Genomic DNA, 21,792 nt, shown 5'->3' with positions numbered 1-21,792 from the left:
CTACTCCATATGGACCTGGTCCTCCTAGATCAAGATTATTATTTTTTATTTTTACGTATTTTATGTTATTTAAAGTCATTTCCCTAACCACTTGCCATGCTCTTAACCACATTTTGATGCCATGTGCAGCCCTCTAGCCCTTTCCATGACATTATTACAGCCATTTTAGTGTTCAAAAGTTCAAGTCCCTATTGACTTCAATGGGGTTCGGGGTCAAGTTCGAGTCCCGAACTCGAACCTTTTTTCCGAAGTTCGGCCGAACCCGAACATCCAGGTGTCCACTCAACTCTAGTCATGTGATATTTTTATAGAGCCGGTGTATACGGATGCGGAAATACCTAATATATGTATACTTTTTAATTTTATTTATGCAAGTTTTACACAATAACAGCTTTTTTAAAACAAAAAAAAATGATGTTTTAGTGTCTCCATATTTTAAACCATAGTTTATTTATTTATTGGGCGAATGTCTCAAGTAGTAGCTCTTTTTTTGCGGGATGAGGTGACGGTTAGATTGGTACTATTTTGGTGGGCGTACTCCTTATTGATCGCTTGCTGATGTACTTTTTGTGATGTAAGGTGACAAAAAAATGGTTTATTTAGCACAGTTTTTATTTGAATTTTTTTACGGTGTTCATCTGAGTGGTTAGTTTATGTGATATGTTAATCGAGCCAGTCGATACGGATGCGGCGATACCAAATATGTAAACTTTTTTGTCCCCCCATTTTTTACCAATTTTTTTTAACTTTATTTGGTGAGAATGACGTTTTTGTTTATTTTTACTTAAAACTTTTAATTTTTTGGGGGGAAAATGTTATTTTTTCAACAATTTTTTTAAATGAATTTTTTGCCCTACTTTGGGATTTCAACTTTTGGGGGTCTAATCCTTTACAATGCATTCCAATACTTCTGTATTGGAATGCATTGGCTGTATGAGTAATACAGTGAGTATTATTCATACAGCTTCCAGCCTGTGAGATCCAGGGGACTGGATCTCACAGGCTCATCACAGGAAGGCAGCGTCGATGCCTCAGGAAGGCATCGCACTGCCTTCCATACCATCGGGTCCCCCCTACAGCCCCATGGGGACCCGATAGCACCGCTGACGCATGCAACATGAAAATCCGCAAACCGCAGGTCTGTATTGACCTGCGGTTTGCGGCGATCGCCTACATGGGGGTGTCACGGGACCCCCCCCGCACATTAAGCCAAGGTGCCCGCTCAATGATTAAGTACCAGGACATCAGGGCGTACCTGTATGCCCTGTGTCCTAAAGAGGTTAAAAACACCCATATTGGGCAAGATAATACATTTGCGGCCTTTGCTGCATTTGTCACAGTGAAATACAAGCTTTAAATACTGCAATTATATTCTGGGTTTAAAAAAAAACACCCATTTTTGCAATACCCTATATCTTGGGCCTTTGCTGCATTTGTCACAGTGAAATACAAGCTTTAAATACTGCAATTATATTCTGGATTGAAAAAAAAAAGCAATTTTTGGCAAGACCCTACATCTGGGGCCTTTGCTGCATGTGTCACAGTGAAATACAAGCTTTAAATACTGCAATTATTTACTGGGTTCAAAAAAACACAAATTTTTTGCAAGATAATACATTTGCGTCCCTTGCTACATTTCTGACAGTGAAATACAAGCTTTAAATACTGCAATTAAATACTGGGTTTTAAAAACACCCATTTTGGGCAAGATAATACATTTGCGGCCTTTGCTGCATTTGTCACAGTGAAATATAAGCTTTAAATACTGCAATTATATTCTGGGTTTAAAAAAACTCAAATTTTGGGCAAGACCCTACATCTGGGGCCTTTGCTGCATTTGTCACAGTAAAATACTAGCGTTAGATACTGCTTTTTATATTCTGATTTAAAAAAAACAACCATTTTGGGCAAGATAATACATTTGCGGCCTTAGTTACATTTGTGACAGTCAAATACAAACTTTAAATACTACTGTTATATTCTGGGTTTAAAAAAATATCAATTTTTTGAAATACCCTACAGCAGTGTGCTAAGTCAGAAAACAGTGTGTGTATGTCATATTCCAGCAATCTGGGCCTAAGATAGTGTCTAGAATCTGTGGCGTTCTGTATACAATGCTGTAACTACATCAGGAAACATTGTATTGCAGATTCCAATGCTCTGGGCCCTCTATAGAGTCTTTAATATGTGGTGTTCTGTAGACAGCAGTGTGCTAAGTCAGAAAACAGTGTGTGTATGGCAGATTCCAGCAATCTGGGCCTTTGCTGCATTTGTCACAGTGAAATACATGCTTAAAATACTGCAATTATATTCTGGGTTTAAAAAAAACACCCATTTTGGCAAAATCCTACATCTGGCGCCTTTGCTGCATTTCTGACAGTGAAATACAAGCTTTAAATACTGCAATTAAATGCCGGGTTTTAAAAACACCCATTTTAGACAAGATAATACATTTGCAGCCTTTGCTGCATTTCTTACAGTCCAATACAAGTGTTAGATACTGCAGTTATATTCTGGTTTTAAAACAACACCCATTTTGGGCAAGATAACACATTTGCGGCCTTTGCTGCATTTGTCACAATTATATTCTGGGTTTAAAAAAACACCCATTTTTGCAAAATCTTACATCTGGCCTTTGCTGCATTTGTCACAGTGAAATACAAGCTTTAAATACTATAATTATATTCTGGGTTTTGAAAAACAGCAATTTTTGACAAGACGCTACATGTGGGTCCTTTGCTGCATTTCTGACAGTGAAATACAAACTTTAAATATTGCAATTATATTCTAGGTTTAAAAAAACACCCATTTTTGGCAAAACTCTACATCTGGGGCCTTTGTTGCATTTGTCACAGTGAAATACAAGCTTTAAATACTTTAATTATATTCTGGGTTTTAAAAAACAGCATTTTTTGGCAAGACCCTACATCTGGGTCCTTTGCTGCATTTGTCACAGTGAAATACAAGTTTTAAATACTGCAATTATATACTGGGTTTAAAAAAAATACCCATTTTTTGCAAGATAATACATTTTGTGTCCTTTGCTGAATTTGTGACAGTTAAATGCAAGCTTTAAATATTGCAGTTATATTCTGTTTTTTTTTTTAAAAACACCCATTTTTGCAATACCCTACATCTGTGGCCTTTGCTGCATTTGTCACAGGGAAATACAAGCTTTAAATACTGCAATTATATTCTGGGTTTTAAAAAACAGCATTTTTTAGCAAGACCCTACATCTGGGTCCTTTGCTGCATTTGTGACAGTGAAATAAAAGTTTTAAATACTGCAATTATATACTGGGTTTAACAAAAATACCCATTTTTTGCAAGATAAAACATTTTGTGTCCTTTGCTGAATTTGCGACAGTTAAATGCAAGCTTTAAATATTGCAGTTATATTCTGTTTTTTTTTAAAAAAACACCCATTTTTGCAATACCCTACATCTGTGGCCTTTGCTGCATTTGTCACAGGGAAATACAAGCTTTAAATACTGCAATTATATTCTGGGTTTTAAAAAACAGCATTTTTTAGCAAGACCCTACATCTGGGTCCTTTGCTGCATTTGTGACAGTGAAATACAAGTTTTAAATACTGCAATTATATACTGGGTTTAAAAAAATACCCATTTTTTGCAAGATAATATATTTTGTGTCCTTTGCTGAATTTGTGACAGTTAAATGCAAGCTTTAAATATTGCAGTTATATTGTGGGGTTTTTAAAAAACACCAATTTTTTGCAATGCCCTACATCTGGAGCCTTTGCTGCATTTGTCACAGTAAAATACAAGCTTTAAATACAGCAATTATATTCTGGGTTTAATAAAACACCCATTTTTGGCAAGACCCTACATCGGGTGCCTTTGCTGCATTTGTCACAGTGAAATACAAGCTTTAAATATTTAATTATATTCTGGGTTTTAAAAAGCAGCATTTTTTGGCAAGACCCTACATCTGGGGCCTTTGCTGCATTTGTCTCAGTAAAATACAAGCATTAAATATTGCAATTATATACTGGGTTTAAAAAAATACCCATTTTTAGCAAGATAAAACATTTTGGGTCCTTTGCTGCATTTGTCACAGTGAATTACAAGCTTTAAATACTGCAGTTATATTCTGGGTTTAAAAAAACACCCATTTTTGTAATACCCTATATCTGGGGCCTTTGCTGCATTTGTCACAGTGAAATACAAGCTTTAAATACTGCAATTATATTCTGGGTTTAAAAAAAGACCATTTTTTTTTTTGCAATATAATACATTTGCGTCCTTTGCTGCATTTCTTGCAGTCCAATTCAAGTGTTAGATAATGCAGTTATATTCTGGTTTTAAAAAAACACCCATTTTGGTCAAGATAATACATTTGCAGCCTTTGCTGCATTTGCCACAGGGAAATACAAGGTTTAAATACTGCAATTATGATCTGAGTTTAAAAAAAACACCCATTTTTGCAATACCCTACATCTGGGGCCATTGCTGCATTTGTCACAGTCAAATACTAGCGTTAGATACTGCTTTTATATTCTGGGTTTAAAAAAACAACTAGTTTGGGCAAGATAATACATTTGAGGCCTTTGTTTCATTTGTGACAGTAAAATACAAACTTCAAATACTGCTGTTATATTCTGGGTTTAAAAAATACCCAATTTTTGCAAGATAATACATTTTGGGTCTTTTGCTGAATTTGTGACAGTTAAATACAAGCTCCAAATACTGCAGTTATATTCTGGGTTTAAAATAAAACACCCATTTTTTGCAATACCCTACATCTGGCTCCTTTGCTGCATTTCTGACAGTGAAATACAAGCTTTAAATACTGCAATTATATACTGGGTTTTAAAAAACACCCATTTTGGGCAAGATAATATATTTGCGGCCTTTGCTGCATTTCTGGCAGTCCAATACAAGTGTTAGATACTGCAGTAATATTCTGGTTTTAAAAATAACACCCATTTTGGGCAAGAAAATACATTTGAGGCCTTTGCTGCATTTGTCACAGGGAAATACAAGCTTTAAATACTGCAATTATATTCTGGGTTTAAAAAAACACCCATTTTGAAAAAGATGATACATTTGCGGCCTTAGCTGCATTTGTCACAGTGACATACAAGCTATAAATACTGCAATTATATTCTGGGTTTTAAAAACACCCATTTTGGGCAAGATAATACGTTTGCGGCCTTTGCTGCATTTCTGGCAGTCCATCACAAGTGTTAGATACTGCAGTTATATTCTGGTTTTAAAAAAACACCCATTTTGGGCAAATTAATACATTTGCGGCCATTGCTGCATTTCTCACCGTGAAATACAAGCTTTAAATATTGCAATTATATTCTGGTTTTAAAAAAACAACCATTTTGGGAAAGATAATACATTTGCGCCTTTGTTACATTTGTGACAGTCAAATACAAACTTTAAAGAGGACCTTTCACCAGAAAAAGCTAGTTAAACTAAAGACATAGCGTTACTTACATGCCCCCGGTATTTCTTAATCATTAATTCATTTTTCAATCTGTGCCCCCGTTTGTCCACACTGCCCCCCGGGAATATTTGCCGCCTTGTATGCTAATGAGCTCGGCTCAACTGGGCGGGCGTTAAAAGTTCTCCCGGGCGTGTCATCATTCTTCTCCCTGGCATGGAGCGCATCCAATCAGCGCGCTCCGCTCTTAGCCAGGGAGAAGACGCTCCAGTTCTCCCGAGAGTCTCGAGAACTGGAGCGATTTCATCTATCCGGAGCTAACGCCATCTTGGATTCCCTCGCTGAGCATCGGAGCAGCATCGGAGGCGGCAGCAGCAGCACCCGGATCCTGTAGGTAAGTGTGTAAAACACCCTTCGACAACGAGCAAGTTGTTCCAATGTACCATCCTAGACAAACGAGCATTAGTTCTGTGTGGCAAACCCCCAATAGGTCAACGAGCATGATGGGGGTGAAACTCCCCCCACAACAACCAACCCCCTCCCCATCCCTATGGAAACGAGCATGATGGGGGTGATCCCCTTCCCCTATGGCAATGATAATGATGGGGGTTATACTCCCCCTACAACAACCAACCCCCCCATGGCAACGAGCATGATGGGAGTTATACCCCCCACAACAACCAAACCCATCCCTATGGCAACGAGCATGATAGTGGTGATTCCCCCCTCCCCTATGGCAATGAGAATGATGGGGGTTATACTCCCCCTACAACAACCAACCCCCCTAATGGCAATGAGCATGATGGGGGTTATACTCCCCCCACAACAACCAGACCCCCCCATGGCAACGAGCATGATGGGAGTTATACTCCCCCACAACAACCAAACCCCCTATGGCAATGAGCATGATGGGAGTTATACCCCCCACAACAACCAAACCCACCCCTATGGCAACGAGCATGATGGGGGTGATCCCCCCTCCCCTATGGCAATGAGAATGATGGGGGTTATACTCCCCCCCCCACAACAACCAGACCCCCCTATGGAAACGAGCATGATGGGAGTTATACTCCCCCCACAACAACCAAACCCCCTATGGCAACGAGCATGATGGGAGTTATACCCCCCACAATAACCAAACCCACCCCTATGGCAACGAGCATGAGGGGGGTGATCCCCTATGGCAATGAGAATGATGGGGGTTATACTCCCCCCACAACAACCAGACCCCCCCTATGGCAACGAGCATAATGGGAGTTATACTCCCCCACAACAACCAAACCCCCTATGGCAACGAGCATGATGGGGGGGTTATACTCCCAAACCCCTTCCTCCCACAACACTGGATTGAGGAAGCCATTTATACTATTTTGTTTTACTCAGGGCCATGGCGAAACCCATGCTAGTCTGTCTATTCCCAAAAACGGTCTTCCCGTCTGACCATATTTTTTTCTAAATTCATGTAATCACATGCTCCACAGATTTTTTTTTTAGGATTATTTCTTGGACTTCATCTGAGTGGAGGAAGAGCAGAAAATAGTAAATTTTAAAGTAACTCATTAAAATGGTCAACGGGGGCTTGCTTTGGGGAGTATTTATTTCAATAAACTTGTTTCAACCATGGCTACTTGTATTCTTGCTCTCCAGTACTTGCAGTGGTAGTAATGGCTGCATCTGTCCAGACGCTACCATCACTATTACTGGGTATTATTGTCAGCCAGTGTGTGGTATAGTGTCATAACTGTGCTGACAGTAAAACCCCAAGACAATTACCCCGGTACCCAAAGCCCAAGGGGTGCCGGGAAGAGCCAGGTTGCTGCCAAGTGTGAAACCATTTTATTTTATGGTTTTGCTCTTGGGGTGGCTGTGAGCTGTTATTAATAGGCTGAGAAGGAGCCAAAAACCATGGACCTTCTCACCCTGATAATGGCAACCCACAGCTGCTGGTTAACCCTTGGCTGGTTATGAAAATTAGGGGGGACCCCAAGTCATTTTTTTTTTTTTTTTTTGGTCTAAAATAAGCTCTGTGGCCCCACCTGTTATCATAATCTGCCATGGTTTACCCTCCTGCTTCTAAAAGCTATTTTCAGACACCCAGACAAGCTGTTCCAACTACTTATTGATGGAGGAATCGCTTTACTTCTGGTGTCTTTGAAATCTTCACTCCAAGCTGTGTTTACCAGCTTGTAATCATCACCTTAGCCTCTGAGCCTCTGTCACATTACTGCTGCCTCAGGTTTTACCACTGCAAGTATTTTGAGCAAATACTTAGTAGCCATTTTTTAGACTAATTTATTGAAATATACGCTTTGCAACAACCGCCCTCTTGCAATCATAAGTTTTGGAAATTACTCTACGCCACTGTTTTGTTGATAGTCATAATATACACTCACCTAAAGAATTATTAGGAACACCATACTAATACGGTGTTGGACCCCCTTTTGCCTTCAGAACTGCCTTAATTCTACGTGGCATTGATACAACAAGGTGCTGATAGCATTCTTTAGAAATGTTGGCCCATATTAATAGGATAGCGTCTTGCAGTTGATGGAGATTTGAGGGATGCACATCCAGGGCACGAAGCTCCCGTTCCACCACATCCCAAAGATGCTCTATTGGGTTGAGATCTGGTGACTGTGGGGGCCATTTTAGTACAGTGAACTCATTGTCATGTTCAAGAAACCAATTTGAAATGATTCGAGCTTTGTGACATGGTGCATTATCCTGCTGGAAGTAGCCATCAGAGGATGGATACATGTTCTCATTCTGTTTACGCTAAATTCGGACTCTACCATTTAAATGTCTCAACAGAAATCGAGGCTCATCAGACCAGGCAACATTTTTCCAGTCTTCAACAGTCCAATTTTGGTGAGCTTCTGCAAATTTTAGCCTCTTTTTCCTATTTGTAGTGGAGATGAGTGGTACCCGGTGGGGTCTTCTGCTGTTGTAGCCCATCCGCCTCAAGGTTGTGCGTGTTATGGCTTCACAAATGCTTTGCTGCATACCTCGGTTGTAACGAGTGATTATTTCAGTCAACGTTGCTCTTCTATCAGCTTGAATCAGTCAGCCCATTCTCCTCTGACCTCTAGCATCCACAAGGCATTTTTGCCCACAGGACTGCCGCATACTGGATGTTTTTCCCTTTTCACACCATTCTTTGTAAACCCTAGAAATGGTTGTGCGTGAAAATCCCAGTAACTGAGCAGATTGTGAAATACTCAGACCGGCCCGCCTGGCACCAACAACCATGCCACGCTCAAAATTGCTTAAATCACCTTTCTTTCCCATTCTGACATTCAGTTTGGAGTTCAGGAGATTGTCTTGACCAGGACCACCCCCTAAAGGCATTGAAGCAACTGCCATGTGATTGGTTGACTAGATAATTGCATTAATGAGAAATAGAACAGGTGTTCCTAATAATTCTTTAGGTGAGTGTATATCGGACAGTAGAGGCATTGCCAGAACTAGCACCCCCATCGACCATCACATTACTACTGTTACTCACACCTTATTACATGGAATTCTGGCCCCTGCAAATGAATACCAGGAATACATTTTTTTACTCGCCAAAATAGCTAATTTTTATTTTTTTCCATAAAACAGGTATAAGAATGGATAGTGACTCGCAACAAGTATCATCGTGTGCTTCAGCAACAAGAGCTGAAAAAGTAAGAAACTTATTAGATTTGCATTTTACTTTTGTCTACAATTTATTTGATATTTCAGATTATTTAATATTTATTTTTGTCATGTCTAGTTGGAATGGATAAAGAAGTGTCTCCCAGAAAAATATGTCTGTCCTGACAATTCAGAACCCTGTTTTCCTGAAAACATCACTCGTTCCTCAAACATGGAGGACAACGTCGAAATTGAAGAGTCATACTACAGACTTGGAAATAAGCTATGGTGTACTTGTAACAATTGTGAACCAATGCCAATGCCAGTCGAATCAATCTGCTGCAAAGAAGTATCAAATATAGAACCTTATTTAGAAGAAATGGGATGTATAATCAAACATGACTACTTTCATCAATTCTGTCAAGATCGAGGAAAAGTGGAGGTGTCGATGAGGTCAATAGGTCAAGTGTTGCATCCACCCCCTGACAAAGATTTGAACAGGTTAGTAAATGTTTCAAAAGGACGGTTCAACATATTAATGTATTGATTCAAAAACCTGAATCTGGCTTTTCAGTTTCTATTCAATTGTCTGTAAACTACATGATAATTTTTTAAAATAAAATTTGAAAGTATTTAATATTTCATTATAGGCTACTCAGAAAAACCGCTTATCGGGGGTTCACAGCTTGGATACATGGCTATCTTGGCGTGGCCAAAAGAAGACCAATTCCATCTTGTGCTGTTTCCGTTATAAGAAAAGTTTTCCCTGACCCAGAGCAGGATTATTGTGGATTTCTGATGTATAGAGAAGAGCCAGCGGAGTATCTTGCCATGGAGTAGATAAAGGGCATCTGTCATCATAATTGAACCTATTACAGTGGCTGACCTGTTACGTGTGCACTTGTTCGATGAAGCCATGTATACTGGTTCCATGATCTTATGTGTCCGAAATTCACCTAAGAATTATGTTGTAGTACATGCAAATGAGCCTCTATTAGCAACAGTTGTGTCGTCGTTACACCTCTGCTCTCATCAGTGATCACGGATGCGGACCCACTCACTTCAATGGGTCTGGAATTGCGAAACGGCAGCACGGAACGGGACACCTCGGAAGCACTACCAAGTGGTTCAGTGGGGTTTTGTCCCGTACTTACAGGCGGATTGCGGACCCATTAAATTAAATCGATCCGCTGCGGCTTCCCTGCGGTCGGTGTTTGTGCATTGTGGCCCACAGCACGGCCACGGGGCACACACGTTCTTGTTAACTAGGCCTAACAGCGACGACCATGTTTCTCCTAGAGATTCTTTTCTGTGTCTATTTTGCTTTTTCCCCAAAAAAATAAATAAATAAATCATTTATTTGTTTTCTGATGACAATAATAAAATAACAACTTTTACTGGAATATTTTTATTTATTATATAATAACAATAACACTTGAACAGGATTATTGAAATATAATGAAACAGCATAAAACATATGTCACTATTGTTACAAAATATTTACTATATAAATAAATTTCCTAAAAATATTTTGGAAATGAATACTTGGGCAATTTCAAACGAATGTGTGGTTCTTCACGCTCGCCAATTTTCAGATCCGCAAAACACGGATGCCGCCTGTGTGCCTTCCGCTATTTGCTGAAGGGGCAGCCCATAATGAACAGGCCTATTCTTGTACGCAAAACTGACAAGACGAGGACACGTCACATTATTTTTGAAGGGCCGCGTAACATAGCGACGGATGCTGACAGCACATGTAGTGCTGTCCGCATCTTTCGCGGACCCATTAAAACGAATGGTTTTGTATACAGACCGTCTACAGAACGCAGTAAACGGCCCGTAAACTGAACCATAAAAACGTTCTTTTTAAAGAGCACTAAGTCATACTACCTGTATACAATAGTGTAGCAGAACAAAATATCCAAAAAATATTTATAACTATATATAAATATATATGTTTATTTATTTTTTAACAAGGCCTCCTCCATATCCCCTCATAGCCTTGACCAATCTTCACACACAATTTTTTTGGACATTCTTCACATAAAAAAACAAAAATAAATGTTGAGGAATAAATTTTATTATTTTTTTAAGAAAATCCTTTCCCTTCTAAATTTACTATATATATAAGTCTGTCCAAAAAAGTCATAGATATTTATATATAGTTTATTTTTCCAATATTCCTTGATATATACATATCATTAAAAATTATCAAATTTTACTAAATATATGTTGTATTATAACTAGCAACAACTTAAAAAAATTATTTTTAAAAATATTTTTAAAAGATATACAAAAGTATTGCATTTCTATACACTTTTTAAAAAATAAATACTAAAATATTGTACTTCGATTAAAAAAAACACAATAATATATAATGATATAGATATAGAAATTTTTGTTCCTGACATGGTTGCAGCAAATGTAATTTGTAAAAAACGGAACAGAGGCATCAGAGGTCTCTCCAAGGTTGGGGCTCTTCACAACGCTGTGCGCTCACATGTTGTCCGACGTCTTGAGTCCAGGTCGGGGCAAGACTGGGTGGTTCCAGGTTCTCCACCTGAGTTAGAAAAGTACTGGTAAGCGCTTGGATGGAGAGGTAAAAAAGGCTCGCGTAAAGAAACAGAGACACACTCGTTCTCACCAGGATAGTCAAATAACATAGAAACATAGAATGTGTCGGCAGATAAGAACCATTCGGCCCATCTAGTCTGCCCAATATATCTGAATACTATGGATAGCCCCTGGCCCTATCTTATATGAAGGATAGCCATATGCCTATCCCATGCACGCTTAAACCCCTTCACTGTATTTGCAGCTACCACTTCTGCAGGAAGGCTATTCCATGCATCCACTACTCTCTCAGTAAAGTAATACTTCCCTATATTACTTTTAAACCTTTGCCCCTCTAATTTAAAACTGTGTCCTCTTGTGGTAGTTTTTCTTCTTTTAAATATGCTCTCCTCCTTTACCGAGTTGATTCCCTTTATGTATTTAAAAGTTTCTATCATATCCCCTCTGTCTCTTCTTTCTTCCAAGCTATACATGTTAAGGTCCTTTAACCTTTCCTGGTAAGTTTTATCCTGCAATCCATGTACTAGTTTAGTAGCTCTTCTCTGAACTCTCTCTAGAGTATCTATATCCTTCTGGAGATATGGCCTCCAGTACTGCGCACAATACTCCAAGTGAGGTCTCACCAGTGTTCTGTACAGCGGCATAAGCACTTCACTCTTTCTACTGCTTATACCTCTCCCTATACATCCAAGCATTCTGCTGGCATTTCGTGCTGCCCTATTACATTGTCTTCCCACCTTTAAGTCTTCTGAAATAATTACTCCTAAATCCCTTTCCTCAGATACTGAGGTCAGGACTGTGTCAAATATTCTATATTCTGCCCTTGGGTTTTTACGCCCTAGGTGCATTATCTTGCACTTATCCACATTAAATTTCAGTTGCCAGAGTTCTGACCATTCTTCTAGTTTTCCTAAATCCTTTTCCATTTGGCGTTTCCCTCCAGGAACATCAACCCTGTTACATATCTTTGTGTCATCAGCAAAAAGACACACCTTCCAATCGAGGCCTTTTGCAATATCACTTATGAAGATATTAAATAAAATTGGTCCCAGTACAGATCCCTGTGGAACCCCACTGGTAACATGACCTTGTTTTGAATGTTCTCCATTGACTACAACCCTCTGTTGTCTGTCACTCAGCCACTGCCTAATCCACTCAACAATATGGGAGTCCATGCTCAATGACTGCAGTTTATTGATAAGTCTTCTATGTGGGACAGTGTCAAAAGCCTTACTAAAATCTAGATATGCGATGTCTACTGCACCTCCACCGTCTATTATTTTAGTCACCCAGTCAAAAAAATCTATAAGATTTGTTTGACATGATCTCCCTGAAGTAAACCCATGTTGTTTTTCATCTTGCAATCCATGGGATTTTAGATGTTCCACAATCCTATCCTTTAATAGGGTTTCCATTAATTTGCCTACTATTGATGTCAGACTCACTGGTCTATAGTTGCTCGATTCCTCCCTACTACCTTTCTTGTGAATGGGCACGACATTTGCCAATTTCCAATCTTCCGGGACGACTCCTGTTACTAATGATTGGTTAAATAAATCTGTTAGCGGTTTTGCCAGCTCACCACTAAGCTCTTTTAATAATTTTGGGTGTATTTCATCAGGCCCCTGTGACTTATTTGTCTTCACCTTAGACAGCAAACTTAGAACATCTTCCTCTGTAAAGATACATGCATCAAATGATTTATTAGTCATCCTTTCTAGTGGAGGTCCTTCTCCTTTTTCTTTTGTAAAAACTGAACAGAAGTATTCATTAAGGCAGTCGGCTAGCCCTTTATTCTCTTCTACATACCTTCCGTCCTTTGTTTTTAATTTAGTTATTCCTTGTTTTAATTTCCTTTTTTCATTTATATATCTGAAGAATGTCTTATCCCCTTTTTTCATAGACTGAGCTAGTTTTTCTTCTGCCTGCGCTTTAGAAGTTCTTATAACTTGCTTGGCCTCTCTCTGCCTAATCTTGTAGATTTCCTTATCTTCATTGCTCTGGGTTTTTTTATAATTCCAAAATGCTAGCTTTTTATTTTTAATGATTTGGGCCACTTCTGCTGAGTACCACAGTGGTCTCTTCCTTTTTTTGCTTTTACTGACAAGTCTAATGCAATTTTCTGTTGCCTTCAATAATGCACCTTTTAAGTAGTCCCATTTCTCCCGGACTCCATGTAATCCGTTACAGTCTGATAAGGACTCATTTATGACTAATTTCATTTTTGAAAAGTCTGTTTTTCTAAAATCTAAAACTTTTGTTTTTGTGTGGTGGGACTCTTTCACAGTTCTAGTTTTAAAAATAACTACCACATACCGTGGAGATGCTGATACAAATCCCACTCCACGGCTAGAGAGCTATCCTCCGATGCGCCGGCTGTCCACTTGTCCAAAAAAGTCTGAAACCAAAATACATAGTAAGGTACAAGCATTTGTGTGAAACATTTCAATTGTTTGTGGCACTTGTCTTAATTTACTATTCACAAAACGCTTTTTTTCGACAACGTAAAGTACATGATATATGAAAAATATGGATTTTCTAGTTTTAAAAATTGGATAATGAAATAAATAAAATAGTACTTACCTTATACATTTTTTACATAGTTGATACCGCATATCCTCTACTTCATTGTGGAGCTGCACATACAAAATATCTTTTCAAAAAGTGAAAATTCATAACAAGAATAACTAGTAAACGTAAATAAACTAGAAAGCTTTTTTTCGACAACGTAAAGTACATGATATATGTAAAATATGGATTTTCTAGTTTTAAATATTGGATAATGAAATAAATAAAATAGTACTTACCTTATACATTTTTTACATAGTTGATACCGCATATCCTCTACTTCATTGTGGAGCTGCACATACAAAATATATTTTCAAAAAGTGAAAATTCATAACAAGAATAACTAGTAAACGTAAATAAACTAGAAAGTAACGGATGAGCTAAACAACATTTGGGAATAGCTTTTGAAAATGATAAATTCTTAGTTTTTATGATTTTGAATGTTATTTTTTGCCAAACCGAGACCAATGTTGACGTACAATATCAGCTTTTTTAGGGCGCTCAACATTTGCAATGTTAGGCGGAAGATCGGGTGTTCGACTTTTCCATTCAGGAGTTATGTCTCCCAAGGCTATTTTCAAACAGTCAACTAAAATATTCTCGACATGTTGTACATAGAGTTGAGCGAACACCTGGATGTTCGGGTTCGACGAGTTCGGCCGAACTTTCGAAAAATGTTCGGGTTCGGGATCCGAACTCGACCCGAACTTCATCCCGAACCCGAACCCCATAGAAGTCAATGGGGACCCGAACTTTTGGGCACTAAAAAGGCTGTAAAACACACCCGGAAAGGGCTAGAGGGCTGCAAAAGGCAGCAAAATGTAGTTAAATCCCCTGCAAACAAATGTAGATAGGGAAATGATGAGTTAACATAAAATAAATAAAAATTAAACAATATTAATTGGAGTGAGGTCCCATAGCACAGAATCAGGCTTCAAGTCACCCACCAATGGAGAAGGTCACTTACTATTATTTTGACCACAGCACCCAGACAAAGGAGAGAGGTCCCACAGCAGAGAACCAGGCATCATATCACCCACCACAGGAGTAGGCCACCATTTAGTTACTTTGACCCCTACACCCAGACGGAGGAGAGAGGTTACACAGCAGAGAATCAGGCATTTAGATCACCCACCACAGGAGTAGGCCACCATTGAATCAGACCCCGGCAACCATGTCAGATGGCACAAGCATAAGCTTTATATCAATCAGCACAGGAGAAGGCGACTTTGACAGACTTTGACCCTTACACCCGGACGGAGGAGAGAGGTTTCAAAGCAGAGAATCAGGCATTTAGATCACCCACCACAGGAGTAGGCCCCAATTTAATGGGACCCCGGCAACCATGTCAGATGGCACAACCATCAGCTTCATATCAATCAGCACAGGAGAAGGCGACTTTGAAAGACTTTGACCCCTACACCCAGACGGAGGAGAGAGGTTTCACAGCAGAGAATCAGGCATTTAGATCACCCACCACAGGAGTAGGCCCCCATTGAATCAGACCCTGGCAACCATGTCAGATGGCACAACCATCAGCTTTATATCAATCAGCACAGGAGAAGGCGACTTTGAAAGACTTTGACCCCTACACCCAGATGGAGGAGAGAGGTTTCACAGCAGAGAATCAGGCATCATATCAACCACCACAGGAGAAGCCACCATTTAGTTACTTTGACCCCTGCACCCAGGAAGAGGAGAGAGGCACCACAGCACATATTCTGGCATCATATCAGCCACCACAGGAGAAGCCACCATTGAGTTACTTTGACCACCGCACCCAGGAAGAGGAGAGAGGCACCACAGCACATATTCTGGCATCATATCAGCCACCACAGGAGAAGCCACCATTGAGTTACTTTGACCCCCGCACCCAGGAAGAGGAGAGAGGCACCACAGCACATATTCTGGCATCATATCAGCCACCACAGGAGAAGCCACCATTGAGTTACTTTGACCCCTGCACCCAGGAAGAGGAGAGAGGCCCCACAGCACATATTCTGGCATCATATCAGCCACCACAGGAGAAGCCACCATTTAGTTACTTTGACCCCTTCACCCAAACAGAGGAGAGAGGTTCCACATCAGAGAATCAGGCATCATATCAACCACCACAGGAGTAGGCCACAATTTAATGGGACCCCGGCAACCATGTCAGATGGCACAACCATCAGCTTCATATCAATCAGCACAGGAGAAGGCGACTTTGAAAGACTTTGACCCCTACACCCAGACGGAGGAGAGAGGTTTCACAGCAGAGAATCAGGCATTTAGATCACCCACCACAGGAGTAGGCCCCCATTGAATCAGACCCTGGCAACCATGTCAGATGGCACAACCATCAGCTTTATATCAATCAGCACAGGAGAAGCCACCATTGAGTTACTTTGACCCCTGCACCCAGGAAGAGGAGAGAGGCCCCACAGCACATATTCTGGCATCATATCAGCCACCACAGGAGAAGCCACCATTGAGTTACTTTGACCCCCGCACCCAGGAAGAGGAGAGAGGCACCACAGCACATATTCTGGCATCATATCAGCCACCACAGGAGAAGCCACCATTGAGTTACTTTGACCCCTGCACCCAGGAAGAGGAGAGAGGCCCCACAGCACATATTCTGGCATCATACTAACCACCACAGGAGAAGCCACCATTGAGTTACTTTGACCCCTGCACCCAGGAAGAGGAGAGAGGCCCCACAGCACATATTCTGGCATCATATCAGCCACCACAGGAGAAGCCACCATTGAGTTACTTTGACCCCCGCACCCAGGAAGAGGAGAGAGGCATCACAGCACATATTCTGGCATCATATCAGCCACCACAGGAGAAGCCACCATTGAGTTACTTTGACCCCCGCACCCAGGAAGAGGAGAGAGGCACCACAGCACATATTCAGGCATCATATCACACACCACAGGAGAAGGCCTCTTTCAGTGATTTAGGCCTTTGGACCCAGACAGAGGAGAGAGGCACCACAGCACATATTCTGGCATCATATCAGCCACCACAGGAGAAGCCACCATTGAGTTACTTTGACCACCGCACCCAGGAAGAGGAGAGAGGCCCCACAGCACATATTCTGGCATCATATCAGCCACCACAGGAGAAGCCACCATTGAGTTACTTTGACCCCTGCACCCAGGAAGAGGAGAGAGGCCCCACAGCACATATTCTGGCATCATACTAACCACCACAGGAGAAGCCACCATTGAGTTACTTTGACGCCTGCACCCAGGAAGAGGAGAGAGGCCCTACAGCACATATTCTGGCATCATATCAGCCACCACAGGAGAAGCCACCATTGAGTTACTTTGACCCCCGCACCCAGGAAGAGGAGAGAGGCACCACAGCACATATTCTGGCATCATATCAGCCACCACAGGAGAAGCCACCATTGAGTTACTTTGACCCCTGCACCCAGGAAGAGGAGAGAGGCCCCACAGCACATATTCTGGCATCATACTAACCACCACAGGAGAAGCCACCATTGAGTTACTTTGACCCCTGCACCCAGGAAGAGGAGAGAGGCCCCACAGCACATATTCTGGCATCATATCAGCCACCACAGGAGAAGCCACCATTGAGTTACTTTGACCCCCGCACCCAGGAAGAGGAGAGAGGCACCACAGCACATATTCTGGCATCATATCAGCCACCACAGGAGAAGCCACCATTGAGTTACTTTGACCCCCGCACCCAGGAAGAGGAGAGAGGCACCACAGCACATATTCAGGCATCATATCACACACCACAGGAGAAGGCCTCTTTCAGTGATTTAGGCCTTTGGACCCAGACAGAGGAGAGAGGCACCACAGCACATATTCTGGCATCATATCAGCCACCACAGGAGAAGCCACCATTGAGTTACTTTGACCCCTGCACCCAGGAAGAGGAGAGAGGCCCCACAGCACATATTCTGGCATCATATCAGCCACCACAGGAGAAGCGACCATTTAGTTACTTTGACCCCTGCACCCAGGAAGAGGAGAGAGGCACCACAGCACATATTCTGGCATCATATCAGCCACCACAGGAGAAGCCACCATTTAGTTACTTTGACCCCTTCACCCAAACAGAGGAGAGAGGTTCCACATCAGAGAATCAGGCATCATATCAACCACCACAGGAGTAGGCCACAATTTAGTTTATTTGACCCCTGCACCCAGGAAGAGGAGAGAGGCCCCACAGCACATATTCTGGCATCATATCACACACCACAGGAGAAGGCCTCTTTCAGTGATTTAGGCCTTTGGACCCAGACAGAGGAGAGAGGTCAGAGATTAGCTTCATATCCCCCAGCACAGCAGAAGACCGCTTTATTTGACTTAGGCCTCAGCACCCAGACAGAAGACAGAGGTAGCATGGCAGAGGTTATGGCTTCATGTCACCCGTTAGTTTAACCGGCCACTTTCATCTGGTTAGGCTCCGGCGCCCAGACAGAGAAGAGTTTCATTCAACTGTGGGTTTCATAAAATTTGTATCAAATAAAGAAGTGGCCCGTAGCACAACAAGACATGTTTTAGGCAGTTAATAAGGACTACTCTGCACAAGGGAGGGACAGGTCCTGTGGGATCCATGCCTGGTTCATCTTTATGAAGGTCAGCTTGTCCACGTTGGCTGTGGACAGGCGGCTGCGCTTGTCAGTAATGACGCCCCCTGCCGTGCTGAATACGCGTTCAGATAAAACGCTGGCCACCGGGCAGGAAAGCACCTCCAAGGCATAACATGCTAACTCTGGCCACGTGGACAATTTCGAAACCCAGTAGTTGAATGGGGCCGAACCATCCGTCAGGATGTGGAGGGGTGTGCAGACATACTGTTCAACCATGTTAGTGAAATGCTGCCTCCTGCTAACACGTTCCGTATCAGGTGTCGGTGCAGATAGCTGTGGCGTGGAGACAAAACTTTTCCACATTTCTGCCATGCTAACCCTGCCCTCAGATGAGCTGGCCGTGACACAGCTGCGTTCGCGACCTCTTGCCACTCCTCTGCCTTCACCTTCCACCTGTTCCCCTGTGACATGTGGGAATGCTCTCAAGAGCGCCTCTATCAGCGTGCGCTTGTACTCGCGCATCTTACGGTCGCGCTCCAGTTCAGGAATTAAAGTGGGCACATTGTCTTTATACCGGGGATCCAGCAGGGTGGCCACCCAGTAGTCTGCACACGTTAAAACGTGGGCAACTCTGCTGTCGTTGCGCAGGCATTGGAGCATATATTCGCTCATGTGTGCCAGGCTACCCATGGGTAAGGACAAGCTGTCCTCTGTGGGAGGCGTATCGTCATCGTCCACCGTATCCCCCCAGCCACGCACCAGTGATGGGCCTGGGCTGCCACCCCACTGTGAACTTGCGTCATCCTCGTCCCCCTCCACCTCCTCCTCCTCATCCTCCTCGTCCTCCAGTACAGTGCCTTGGCTGGCGACTTGTGAACCTGTCCTCTGCTGCTTAAACAAACCTCCCTCTGAGCCACTTCGAACAGACTGGCCCGAAAGTGTTAGAAACGAGCCCTCATCCTCCTCCTCCTCCTCCACCTGGGCCACCTCCTCTAACATCATTGCCCTAAGTGTTTTCTCAAGGAGACATAGAAGTGGTATTGTAACGCTGATAACAGTGTCATCGCCACTGGCCATGTTGGTGGAGTACTCGAAACAGCGCAGCAGGGCACACAGGTCTCGCATGGAGGCCCAATCATTGGTGGTGAAGTGGTGCTGTTCGGCAGTACGACTGACGCGAGCGTGCTGCAACTGAAACTCCACTATGGCCTGCTGCTGCTCGCACAGTCTCTCCAGCATGTGCAAGGTGGAGTTCCACCGGGTGGGCACGTCGCATATGAGGCGGTGAGCGGGAAGGCCGAAGTTCCGCTGTAGCGCAGACAGGCGAGCAGCGGCAGGATGTGAACGGCGGAAGCGCGCACAGACGGCCCGCACTTTATGCAGCAGCTCTGACATGTTGGGGTAGTGGTGAATGAACCTCTGCACCACCAAGTTCAGCACATGCGCCAGGCAAGGGATGTGCGTCAAACCGGCTAGTCCCAGAGCTGCCACGAGATTTCGCCCATTATCGCATACCACCAGGCCTGGCTTGAGGCCCACCGGCAGAAACCACTCGTCGGTCTGTTGTTCAATACCCCGCCACAACTCCTTTGCGCTGTGGGGCCTGTCCCCCAAACATATGAGTTTCAGAATGGCCTGCTGACGTTTACCCCGGGCTGTGCTGAAGTTGGTGGGGAAGGTGTGTGGCTGACCGGATGAGCTGGTGGAAGCAGTGGAGGAGGAAGCCGAGTAGGAGGAGGAGGCTACAGGAGGCAGAGAATGATGCCCTGCGATCCTAGGGGGCGGAAGGACGTGCGCCAAGGAACTGTCCGCCGGGGGCCCAGCCGCCACTACATTCATCCAGTGTGCAGTTAGTGAGATATAGCGTCCCTGGCCGTGCTTACTGGTCCACGTATCTGTGGTTAGGTGGACCTTGCCACAAATGGCGTTGCGCAGTGCACACTTGATTTTATCGGACACTTGCATGTGCAGGGAAGGCACGGCTGTCTTGGAGAAGTAGTGGCGGCTGGGAACCACATACTGCGGGACAGCCATGGCCATCAGCTGTTTGAAGCTGTCTGTGTCCACCAGCCGGAATGACAGCATTTCAAAGGCCAGCAGTTTAGAAATGCTGGCGTTCAGGCCAAGGGCTCGAGGGTGACTCGGGGGGAATTTGCGCTTCCTCTCTAAGGTTTGAGATATTGAGAGCTGAACGCTGCTGTGTGATATAGTGGAGACGCTAGTTGACGGTGGCGGTGGTGGTGGTGTCGGTGGCACATCCTCTGTTTGCTGCTCGGCAGGTGGCAACATTCCTCTCGAGGCGGAAGCCGAGGCAGCAGCGGTAGAGGGAGCAGGGGGAGCCTCAGCGAGTGCCTGGTTTTTAAGGTGTGTACCCCACTGCAGTTCATGCTTTGCATGTAGATGCCTGGTCATGCAGGTTGTGCTGAGGTTCAGAACGTTAATGCCTCGCCTCAGGCTCTGATGGCAGAGCGTGCAAGTCACTCGGGTCTTGTCGGTAGGACATTGTTTAAAGAAGTGCCATGCCAGGGAACTCTTTGAAGCTGCCTTTGTGGGGCTGGGTCCCTGTTGGCGATGTCCAGTAGCAGGCGAACTCTGGGGGCGGCGGCTCGTCTGCTTTGGCCCCCTGCTCCCTCTTTGGCTTCGCTGTTGTCTCGGTCTCACCACTACCTCTTCCTCTGAACTGTGAAAGTCATCGCCACGACCTTCAGTCCATGTGGGGTCTAAGACCTCATCGTCCTCTGCATCGTCTTCCACCCAGTCTCCCTCCCTGACCTCCTCCTGTTCAGTCTGCACACTGCAAAAAGACGCGGCAGTGGGCACCTGTGTTTCGTCATCATCAGAGAGTCGGTGACTCTGCTGTGGTGGTATTCCCATGTCCTCTTCATCTGGAGACATAAGTGGTTGTGCGTCAGTGCATGGTATGTCTTCCTCCACTGGGGAAGGGCTAGGTGGACGCCCCTGGGAAACCCTGGAAGCAGAGTCTGCTGCATAACTTGTGGCTCAGACCGTTTCCCTGATATGCTTGGGGGTGATGTGACAGACTGATGGGCTTGGTTTTC

The sequence above is a fragment of the Bufo bufo genome, chromosome 3, assembly GCF_905171765.1.
Source record: "Bufo bufo chromosome 3, aBufBuf1.1, whole genome shotgun sequence".
Taxonomy (NCBI): Eukaryota; Metazoa; Chordata; class Amphibia; order Anura; family Bufonidae; genus Bufo; species Bufo bufo.
This window is presented reverse-complemented; position numbering follows the sequence as displayed.